At 42.7% G+C, this 12,028-nt stretch overlaps 1 protein-coding gene across 2 annotated transcripts in view; it reads left to right on the forward strand.

Moving 5' to 3' along the window:
* Positions 1 to 860: 860 nt before the first annotated feature.
* RAD54L2 (RAD54 like 2) overlaps positions 861 to 12,028 on the forward strand; it is a 67,534-nt gene continuing 56,366 nt past the window's right edge. The window contains exon 1 of one of the 2 annotated variants that reach the window (XM_057368030.1): positions 861 to 1,271. The gene's annotated coding sequence lies outside the window, so the exon portion shown is untranslated. The remainder of the gene's footprint in view (positions 1,272 to 12,028) is intronic. The other variant, XM_057368032.1, reaches the window with a different exon arrangement.

Here is a 12,028-nt window from a genome sequence, read left to right on the forward strand (position 1 = left end):
GGGGCGGTGCTGCCGGGCCGCCCGGGGGGCGGGTCCCGGTGCGGGGCGACGAGCCGGGGGCTGCGGGGCTGGGCCCGGGGCTGAGGCTGCACCCGCCACCGGGAGCGGGGTGGCCGGGCCGGGGCTCGCCTGGCCCAGCTCCGGGGCCTGAGCGAGATTCTGATTGTGAGGGCGCGGGGGGCTGCGCTTGCCTCCCGGGGGGTGCCGTGGCTCCCGGGGGTCCGCCCGTRCAGGCAGCGCGGTGCTGAGAGCGAGGGGCCTGGCGGAGCCCGGCCGTGCCCGGGCACAGCGGTTGTCACGCTCTGCTGTGGCCGAGCAGCAATGATCTGTGCTACTGGTAAACATGGTTTATGGAACTGGTAAACAGACGTGCAAAGTCATAATTTAATGTCTGTGCGAGACTTGTTAGTGAGCTTTGGAAGGGGAAACCTCGGTTGCTGAGCTGGTGCTGCTGATTCTGTCACYTCTTCTTTCCTGATCCTGTCTCACAGCGTTTTTACTTGCTCCCTCCGAGGAGTAGTTGTGGGTGACTAGATGTTTCAGTGCTCATGTTTGAGAGATGCTCATAAACTCCATTGAAGTCCCCTCTTGTCTCTTGGTCGATTGGTACAAAACTGATGCTTTAAAAAGTTCTTACTACCTCCCTCCAGTCCATGTGCAGGTGGGGGAATTTTGGTTAAAAAAAAAAAAAAACAACAACAAAATAAATACCCCAACCAATAAGCCTGAAACATTAATAGGAAATAACAGTTTTCTTTTTTCCTTTTTTTTTTCGTTTGTTTTGTTTTGTACTACTAATAAGATGGTTACATCTATTTGTCTCTAACTTTGTTAACATTGGATATCCTTTGTATGGTTATGCTTGGTGAATAATCATGTAGCCTATAGGAAATCACTGCAGAAACTTCTGTGTTGGTTTAAGATGTTTTACTGCCTTGTTGAAGGTGGTAGCTCTGCTCCCTGACTTAGACTAATGGGCCTTGTGAGTGGTCTCTGTGTGCTTCAATGCAGAATCAATTAATTTAGGATAAACAGCCTTTGTTTAAGTAGCTCTGCTCTAGGGGTAGCAGCACSCAGCAGAGGAATAAAAGCATAACAGTCTGCCTAGACCACTGCAGGTGCTCCTGGTGGGAGCTGGCATGGGCTTGGTTTGCTAAGGGAGGCTTCTTTTCCCAGGTCTGGAGCTGTACACCCTGAATATACAGAGAGAACAACGCAGCTTCTTACCCTGTGACTTTACAGCATCCGAGTAAAGGAGTTGTTCCTTAAGGGTAGGTGCTAAACATGAAATTTTCAAGAAATRCACAGTTGCTGCTTTAAGGAAGAGCTGTTGTGGATCTGTGATGTTTTCTGGGTTGACACTGCCTCAGAGTAAACACCACCTTCTCCCAAAAATGCTCTGAATGTTTAGGCACTGTGTTCCACTTGTACTGCATTCAGGTAACTGGTAACTTCTGCATCTCTAAAATCTCTTGAATTCCAGATTTGATACTCAGGAGTATTGCAGATCCTGGGTGGGAACATAATGTGTTCTTTTGAGGAGAAGAACCAAACAGCATGGGTTTTGTCTTATCTTGATAGTGATTGCATTTTAGTGAAGATTTGAAAAGTATAACCTGGCATAGAAAATTGTAACAGGGCATTGTGGTGTTCTCTGGGAGCCAAGTTGACATTGTGGAATAATTCAGACTGGAAAGGGCCTCGGGAGATGTCTAGTCCAACCTGCTGGTCCAAGTGGGATCTACACCAAGGTCAGACCAGGATTTTGTTCATTCAGGTCTTAAGCCCTCAGAAAACAAATGTTTGTCAGTCTCTGTGTCCTTGTTCTGGTGCTTGGCTGTCCTTCCTTGTCCAGGAAGGACCTTTTCTCTAGGTCAGATCATACCTGCCCCATTTGTGTCTGATGTCCTGCCCTGTGCAGAGCCTGTGCACAGACGTCTGTGTAGGTCCAGGACATCTACTGTCAGCTCCCCAAAGCCTTTTCTTCTCCAGTCTGGACTCGTCATCTCCCACAGCCTCTCTTTACACAGCTCTGTCCTTCTGAGCATCTCAGTAGCCCTCCACTGAACCCACTCTGGTTTATCAGTGCCTGCCGTGTACTGGGAATGCACAAAACTGGGCATGGTGTTTCCAGTGGCTCTGAAAAGTGCCACAYGTCAGGAAGCCATGGTTTCCCTGGATCAGGGTGGCTGTGCTGCTGGTCCAGCCCAGTGCTGTCACTGTGTGTTGCATTSTCTGTGTGCAGGGATGTATTTGTACACCACTGATACCTCTCATCCTTCTGTCATGCAGCTCTGGAAAGAGCCTCATTCATGTGCACACATACACACGTGTAGGCATACACAYGTCAAATTATCCCACCTGCAGCACTGAACAGTAGTTTTTCCATCCTTTTCCACATATTCCAGTTGTCACTAGTGTGACTCGTGGCTCCCTGGCTCTGYTTCCTAACTCTTCTGCTGTCACATGTACCCTGACTGATTGTGCTTCTCAGCTGGCAGGTCTGCCTGTTGAGTTGTGGTCACTTTGTTTTTCAAAATTTTGTTGTTTCAAATACTTCCTTGAGATATATCAAGTTACTGTGCTAGGAAAGGAGTGTGAGGCGTTTTCCATAGGGATTGAGTTGAATCTGATTCRATCAACTTTAAATCCAGAATGTAAAAAGTGTGCTTTCAAATATGATTGTTTATGAGTGTGAGTTAATGAAATGGTTGGGCACAATGTTTTTAGGAATGCTGTTAGTTGCCATGTAACAATGTTCCTGTAATTTCTTTGAACTTGTCTCCATCAGGTGCTTAGAAGTTTTTGGGAGACAATGCCCTGTAGGATAAATACCCGTCTGCTAATGAAGTCTCTTATTTTTAACTTAATTCTTGGGAACTGAGTTCTTGCAGAGGTTAAGCACTGATTGCTGTTCTTAGGTCTTTGGTACAGATATAATTTTGAGATGTGTTTCTGCTTACACAAAATAATTTCTGCTTTATATTTACCTAATTGTTGAGTTAATTACAGCTGAATTTGTTTCAGAGAATGCTCATCTCAAGACAGGACTTTTTTGTGTTTTAGCAACATTTTAACTAGACAAAAATAAAAGAATTTACGGAGAACAGGGGTTTCCCCCATCCCCCAAATCAGTGCTTACTAAGTGCTTTCACCAGCACAAAAGAAGACTTGTGTGGAATCWGATATTTAGGTAATTTGAAACAATGAATGAAAATTTAATTTCTTGTTAACTTCTAGAAACCTCAAAATAAAAATTTTAGGGCTTTATGCTTATTGAGAAACAGTCTTAAAGGTGAAGAGGAATGATAAAATAATAAACAACCAAGGGGCAGAATTAGCTGATGAAATCAAGTGTCATTRTATAGTGGAAGAAGAAAGAAGGTGGAATTACAGGTAGCCATGAGAAGGTAAAACTTGTTGTACAGGCACCTTTAGAAGCTGGTTTAGTGTCTGAGAATGTGGTGGTATTGTTTTATTGTTTAGTTTTTATAAGTCATCATTTTTTAAAACCAGCTTGCTGGTGGCATGACATTCTAAATARTACTAATTTGTTGACCAGTGTTTTGTATGTATCAGGAAATGCCAAATGCACGTTTGCTGAAATTGGATGTCTGAAGTTGAAAGAAGCTTTGAGGGGAAAAAAAGGTGAAAAAATATATATTGGTTTCATTCATGCAGATGTAAAACTGCATAAGAATAACAGTAAGATTTGTTACTTTGAAAAATATCTCAAGGTGTAGAAAATGAGCTTTTAGAAATTCTTAAAGGTCAGATATACCATTGACTCAATTTATGCCTGATGTGGAATAGCAAAATTTCTGTGGAGTTCTGTAAGCAAGGCTGATTCAGTGCTATTACAATCTCAGAGCAGCTGTGATAATTGAAATCTTGTTCTTACTCAGTGGTAATGCTGGAGTTGGGGTCAGTCTGACATCTCCAAAAATCTTGTGGCATTTCAAAGGTATCTAGGACTCACTTGAAGTGTTACATCACTTAGAGCTAATAGCAGCATTTTCAGCATGCTCTAAAACCTGTAAGTAGGAGCAGTGATCTGAAGCCCTCTGGGATGGCCTGTCAGCTTGTCCCAAAGCTGCTGTTCTGAGAGTATGTCTGCAAGTTGAAATGCACAAAAAAAGAAAGGAAGAATGATCCAAATTAGGTATTAGTGACAGTTAGTTATTCAAACATTGGAAAAGATGTAAAGGCTGGTATGCACTTGTCTGGAGGAAGTATTGATCCTATGCTGGGGAAAAGTGCTCAATAACTTCATGGCTGAAGATCTCATTCAAAGATGCAGAAATCTTTAGAGGAAGACTGGTAGCCCATTGCTTCAAAACCAGGCTGGAGAAAACTGTTAGATGCAATTGGTGTGGCTTGTGATATAAACACAGAGTACAGCGTTCAAACCATAGTGCCCTCTACTACTGCCCTAAATCCTAAAATGAATTTTTGAGCTGCAAAGTGCAGTACCATTTGCTTATTGGACACCAATTTGAAACAGAGGAGAGCTGATGAGATAAACCAGATATCAGCTTCTTGCTGATAYGACTTGAGTGACTCTCTSCTCCTCCTCCCCCTCTACACATGCACACRCAGTGGTACTGCTAGGAGCTAGCCAAGAATTAAGCCTATTAACAACATTTTTCTTCTGCTTCTGTAACTGTTTCAATGCTGGTGGACCTCTGATGGCAGATAAGTAGAAAACCAAAGGTGGAAAAACTCAAGGTGCCCACATGCTTTCTTGGGTTATGAATACATTGAGACTTACACTGAACTAGGAGGACTTTGGTCAAGTCACATGCAAAACAAAACACTTTATATAAGAGAGGCACTAAACTTATAAAAGCAATTAAAGGGGTTTTGTAGTGATTTGGCAGAAAACTTTACTCTGTTGTTCTCTGTGGCAAACCAGCTTGATCTAATTAACAAAGGAATGGAGATATACAAGAGCAGAATTGACCAACAGAAGGTGTAGAACCTGGCTGGTCAGGCACAAAGAGTTTGTAGGGCAAGCACAGGATGGGAGGTAATTGAAACACAGTGAAAGTAACATTATTTTGACTTGTGCTTTCTTCTCTTCACAATTAAAAATTTTATCTAAAATTCTTGTGAAGAGAATTTTTATAGCCCAATGGACCTGTTAAAATGACATTTTAGAGATCTGGTAATTCACCRCATATTTTTTCCAGTTTCTCAAGTCTTACCCAGGACATCAGCATCAATGAAATGTAGGTTATTATATTTGTAATTGTTGAGTCCAGAATAAATAGGTTGTTAAAGCRTATTGATCTTATGTGAATTGCTCTGGCTGTTTATTGCCAATACAACAACAACAACCACCAACCAAGCCCCAAACCAAACAAAATCTGTGGACCTGTCAAAACCTGGAAGCAGATTGTGTAGCACAGGTGCTCACACTGCCTGCTGAGTCAGCATGGAAAATGGAATGTTACTCAAAAAGRAATTGATTGAGAAGGGCTGCTGGTGGGATTTACTCAAAATTAGTGAAGCAAAAGAGACTGTTACGTGGCTGGGGAGTAGCAGTGCTCTAGAAGATCAAAAAATTCTAATTAAATCTCTTGTATCAAACACATACTTACAGATGGGATTTGTGTGGTAATTGTATTCCCATGACTGCTTCAGTCAATGATGGTGTTGAAAAGTGAATCTTGTTCAACTGATACAGTTTCATGTGTGATCTGAGAGTCAACACCTGGATTAAAAACAGTAGATGTGGAAAACAGAATATGAATGGAGGATTTTTTTCAGGGATTTGTAGTACGTCCAGAGCTTTGTAGTATTTTTGTCAGTGGCCTGGAAGAAAACATGAAATTAGAGCTGTTCAAATTTGTGGATTATGTAAAGGTTGTGCCTGAGTGGTGAAGCATGAAAAAGGAAGAGCAGCTGTACAGTGTCCTCTGAATTGTTTGGGTAACTGTGTTTAATATGGCCAAATGTTTTTATAGAGCTGGAGCACGTTATGCATGTTATGGGAAAGACTGGAGGCTGTAGGTTTAGAATACAGAATTGTGCTTCCAGAAACCAGTGACCTTGGAAAGGATGGCAGGAGCAGAGCAGATATATGGCAGTATGTGAGTTCTCAGAGATTAAAATAAGATAATTAATTATTTTAACACTAATGTACATCCATAATAACAGCAAAATGCTGAATAAGGACATAGAGGTGAAATCATTGGGGGAGTATTTTGACAAGGTTTAATGTTGGTGTTTTTAAAGAGATGTTCAAAGGCAAGAAAGATGTTCAATGTTACTTGACTGATTAAATTGCTCATTATAAAACTTCTTCTTGAAGTGCTCAATCTGTTTAACTTATCGCAAGGTATTTTAAAGTTTCTCAATTTTCTCTGGGCAGAACAGCCTGTGTACCAAAGGGCTCTTTAATTTAGTGGAAAAAGATATGATAGCAGCTAGTGCCTGGAAGTTAAAAAGATTATTTCAAATTAGGAAAAAGGCACAGATTGTTAACAGTGAATGTGATCAACTACTGAAGACATTAGGAAGATGCTTGTAAGTATTAAGCAAAATTAGGATGTCTCCATCTCTTGAAGTCATCAGATCAGGATGGAGTATAATTTGGAAGATATGCATGAGGAAATGCACTGTGAATGTACAAGTGTACCTGCCACCATACAARTGCAAGGGCATTTGCTCTTGCCAAACAGATCTCACCCAGTCGTGTTCAGACCAGGTCCCTCTTCCTGCCTGTGCTGGAGRCATGTATAGCACTCCTTTAAACCTATTAAGTATATGTTTTCTCTCAAGGGAATAAATGTGCTCATGTGAACCATGTACTTAAATGAAATAGAATATCTGTGATCTCTTTTTTTGGGAAGTGCTGTCATTTTTGATGATGGGGAGAGGAAGGGGCTGTATGGGGAAGGATGAGGATGGCTGTTTCATTTCCTGAACAGGTTGGAATATCTTCCCCAATGTTTTTCTCAAAAAAATCTGATAATGTGCTCTTCAGAAGTTTACTCCARTAGTGAGTAGTCTTTACATTCTGTAAAAATTGCTTTTTCATTGCAAATTGCATGTTCTCTTGCTGGCAGCAGTGAATGAGTGTGAATGTGTAAGGATGTTGTGTCTTGTGTGTCTCTGCCAGTATAAAATCAGTGTGTCCTTTCTCCACCAAAGGAATGGTTTCTGTTGTGTCCTGTCTTGCAAAGAATTGAAGTGAGGAAAAAGACTGTGGGTGTTGAGAGGAAAAAACCTGTGGGTCCTCTCCTGCCTTGGCTGTTTGGAAGATGGTTGGTTGCTTGTGGGTTCTCACTGGACAATTGCTTTGGGAAGTTTTCCTAAGCCCTTCTGGAAGTACAATTGGAGCTACTCTGCCTGTAGGCCCCTTTCCAGAGGTCCTGATCTCCTCCCCATCACAGGATGGATGCATGCCCAGTCACGTGTCAGAGGAAGGGCTGTGGGAAATGCAGGAGCTGGATGCTCTGCTCCTGGCAGATTGTCCTGAACGGCCTTTCCTCAGGAGCTCCCTTGACTTTGGCAGGGGATGAGCCTACACTGACAGCCCTTGTGCAGAAAGGATGTTTCCAGCAGGCACCAGATGTAACCTTTCTGTTCAGGACCTCTGGCTTTGGGAAAGGCCAGCACTATAGTAAGTGACTTATTTTATCCCTGAAAGAGGTTGTCCTTCTGAAAGGAGTTCACTCCTTGGACCGTTACTTATTTTAGTATTTCAGCAAGGTCTGGTATTCTTTTGTTTGCAGTCCTGGGCTGGCCTGTGCAGGAAGGTAAATCCTTCCATTGAAGGAAGTTGTTTATCTTTGAGTTTTCTTGCAGCTTGAACGGGGTGGATCTCCTCTGCATCTCTTGCTCTCCTTTCTGTTATCATGTCTGACCCATTTTGCTGACAAAGAGAAGGCAGTGAAGAGAGACAGAAGTGGTTATAAGTGAACGGTTTCTTTACCTTCCCCTCCGCCTCCCCCTCAGTGATCTGCTGACTTCTCTTTGCAATTGCTTTATGGCACGGAAGATTGGAGGTGAACAGAGTTAATTGTCTTGCAGTCTCTGTAAGATTTTGGGGATTGGAGAAGGTGATAGAATTCGGGAGATAAGGATTTCAGTTTTTTCTATTTCATTTGGTTTTAGTGTGCTGGAACTCCTCCTATATCTTATACCAGACAGGTATCTTCACGTGGGTGCTGAGGGGTCCTGTCTCTTCTCACTTGTATCTTTGCTTGACTGTGACATTATTTCGTATAAGCTGTAAAACATGAAAAAGTTTAACTGTGACCTGGGTCAGAAAATTGAGACCAAGAGCAGAGGTCTCTGGACTGGCAACTTCATTCTTGTCAGAAAGGATGAGAGAAAACTTTTAGGACCTCATGCCAAGCGTGTTTATGCCTCCTTGAACAGTTTGGGTGAAGTTCAAGTGTTGAGTGAAACAAACACAAAGCAAACACAGGGGATATGCATGAGACTCTACACACACCCGGATGTATTTATGGCCAGAACCCCACGGTGGCTCTTGTTGCATTTTGGGGAAATATCCGTGTTTTAGGACAGCCCCGGAATATCTTCTTTTCCCAGACATAGTGAGATACAACATGAAAACAAAGAAAGGCAGAGGGCTGAAGAAAGTGATTCTCTTACTCAAGTACTGTAAATCAACCCTTGATCTCAGGCAAGGCYATCATGGCCAAAGTAAATTCCTCTTCCTGAGGTTAAAGAAATTAACCCATGGTTCTCATGGTACAGATTATATCACTTTCCTTTGTCACCCCATAGAGGTGTTTCTTTAACAAATCCCCCTGAGTGCATTTACTGTGGACCATGCTCTGACCCAGAGAAATTTCTGTCAGTGCTGGTTACCAATTTCTCAAGGCTGGGACAGCTTATTTTCCTGTTCTTAAAGCAGAACTTTAAGTATCCTGCTTTTTCTAGTGTCCTTGTGTAATTGCAAGGACCTGTTCACAGAGGCTCTCATTGGAGATGTTGCATATTAAGGACTTACGTGAGGAGGTCTATTGGTATTTTGCTTTGAGCTCTGGGCAGTATGAAAGTATTTGCTGTGGGGAGAGAGATGTGCATAGCAAGGGTGTCTGACTGCATGATATAATTTATGATACTTCTGCCCTTTAAGTGGCAAATGCATTGGTTTTTTTTCCATTTAAAAAGTCCAGCAACATGAACTTCAGAAACAGATATCTCCACACAAACCACATAGTGATGCCATGGCTATTCAAATAAGAGAAATGATTGAGAAGATTTGCTCACCTTGGCTACATGTGCCATCCTTTTGGGTGGAGTGCTGAAGGCAAGGAAGCTTTGTCAYAAGGACCATGTCACATCCTCAAATTGAAATGTTGTCTGTTCCCTGCACTAAAGCAGTATCTGGCTGCTTAGGGCATGGCCCTGGTGACAGTGACTCCAGCCCGTACCAGGGCTGCATGTTCTCACCCTCTCCCTTTGTGCCTGCACAGCTGTTCATGCAACTATTTGGTAAGTCACATTTGGGAACTGAATTTTGCTTCCAGGTAGGTTTTCAGCTAAATCAGTTTGCTGTGCAGCCACTCAGAGGGTCGTGCAGGCACGGTGTGAGAGCAGTGTGTGAATGGGAAAGAGCAGCTGCTGCAGAGAATGTGTCCAAGGCCTGGGAGGCTGCAGTCAGCAAGAGGGAAAATGTGTAATTTAATCAAGGCCAAATGTTTGTTACCCTTCTGGTGCCTGTGTAATCTGAAAACTGTCTGTCAGTGTCAAGGCACATCTCTGTCTCTCTAATTGGTGGGTTTAGCATCAGGGTTTGGTTGCTGTCTTCTGTTTATTGCACTCTTTTATTCAGTCTTTGCATTTATTATTTGCATCTCTCACTGATGGCATTGAAAGGAACAGCATTCCCGGTGTAATGTAACTGTCCAGAGGTTTGATTATGCTTGCAGCATCACTACTTAACACTTGTGTGAAAAGGCAGCTGGCTGTGGCTTCTCCTTCCCAGAAGAAGTGSAAGAGATGTATGTTCCTTCCTTAAAAAAAAGGCCTGGATTATGGAATGCACCTCTACAACCAAACACAAGCTTCCGGGCATAGGAAGTRAGAAAAATCAGCTTGTTTTTATAGGGGATGTTGGGGTGGAGGAGATAGCAGGAACAAAGAACATTTTCTTAAATTGAGAAGTTGTTGTAGSAGTGGTGACATCAGTTGGATTTTAATTTCCTTGTCCATAGGTGTCAAGGAGTTTAGGGARCAGGACTGAGAAATAAACCTTACAAGACCACTGTTTTTTTGTGCTTAGTATATGAAGTGTGGCACAGACTCCAAACAGGGAGCAGCAACTGCCTTGAAAGTGACAGTTTTGTGGAATAGAGAAGATTTGAAGTGCTTTTGAGATCAGRTATTTGGGGAAAAGCTGCTATCCGAGAAGAGATTTTTTTTTTTCTGATTTTTCCCCTCAGTCTTGCGATGTGGTCCTGTTATCTCTGAAGAATTTCCTGGGAAAACTGGGGTGTTTTTTTTGGGGGGGAAACTCTTAATTCTGGACAATGCATAGTAAGATTTACCCTAGYCAGCATTTTTAAGTTTCTGTTACTGTAACTTAACATCCTGTTCTCCAGTGAATGGGAGTGGCTCAGGTCTGTGATCAGAATTTGTTTATTTTGTACTGACAATRGTTAGCTGCTTGAGAGAATTGAGACCCACATAATGAGTAGAGAACACTGGAGAAGTGGGTGATGTGCTTAGTCATGCAGATGCTATAGAGAAATGTTTCTTCTGTTTCTTTCTTTAAAAAAAAGTTTAGAGGTGCCTTTTCCTTCCTTTTGTACTTACCATAGCACTCACAGAAAGGAAGAGAGGAGATCTTGTATTTCAATTAAATCAATACTTCTGGTCAGTGAAATGCTTATTTTAACAGAATGCGTTAACCTTTGTGCTGCTGTGGAACCTCTGTGAATATCTATCCTTTTATTGTGGTGAGAGAGTCTTTAACTTTTATAATTTGCCTCCTTCATTCCTAACAAAGGGACAATAATGAATGAAGTTGATTGMGATTTTGCCAGTAAATCTCCTTTGGAAGTGTGGTGTAATTAGTTTTCTCTGTTAAAGAATGCTGTTGACYGTACCCAAAATCTCCCATCAAAATAAGAGTTGTAGTTACTACACAAATTTCTTACTTCAGCCWAARTAAATAATAATMAAGAATTCTTACAATTAGATAAATRAGCAGTTTTCAATTAAATGACTGGTCAAAAAAACTGGCCAAGCCCAGAGTGGTGGAGAATGGKGCCACATCCAGCTGGGCACTAGCGGAGTGCCCCAGAGTTCAGTATTGGGGCCAGTCCTATTTAATATCTTTATSAATTATCTGACTGACTGGGGCCAGTTCTATTTAATATCTTTGTCAATTACCTGGATGTGGGGATCAAAGGCACCCTCAGTAAGTTTGTAGGTGACACAASTTTGTGCAGCAGGGCAGGAAGGCCACAACAACCCATGCAGCACACAGGTTGGGGCAGAGTGTCTGGAAAGCTGCCTGGCAGGAAAGGACCTGAGGCATCACTCAACAGTACCTGAACATGAGCCAAGGTGTGCCCAGGTGGCCAAGGAGGTCAATGGCACCTGGCACTGGTGTGACCAGCAGGACCAGGGCAGTGACTGTCCCCTGTGCTGGGCACTGGTGAGGCACTTCAAATCCTGGCTTGAGTTTTGGGCTCCTCATGACAAGGAAAACATTGAGGTGCTGGAGCACCCAGCAGAGTGTCCAGAGAAGGGATTRGAGCTGGGGAAGGGTCTGGAGCACAGGTCACATGAGGAGCAGCTGAGGGAGCTGGGGGGGCTCAGCTGGGAGAAAAAGAAACTCAGGAGGGACCTTTTTGCCCTGTGCGGCTTCCTGAAAGGAGGGTGTAGCCAGGTAGGGCTTGGTCTCTTCTCTCAGGAAACAAGCAACAGGACAAGAGAAAATGGTCTCAAGTTCTTCCAGGGAGGTTATGATTGGATATTGGGGAAGATTCCTTCATTGAAAGGGTTGTCAAGAGTCGGAACAGGCTGTTCAGGGAAG

The sequence above is a fragment of the Malurus melanocephalus genome, unplaced genomic scaffold, assembly GCF_030028575.1.
Source record: "Malurus melanocephalus ecotype Western Australia unplaced genomic scaffold, MMel_1.1 scaffold_87, whole genome shotgun sequence".
NCBI classification, from domain to species: domain Eukaryota; kingdom Metazoa; phylum Chordata; class Aves; order Passeriformes; family Maluridae; genus Malurus; species Malurus melanocephalus.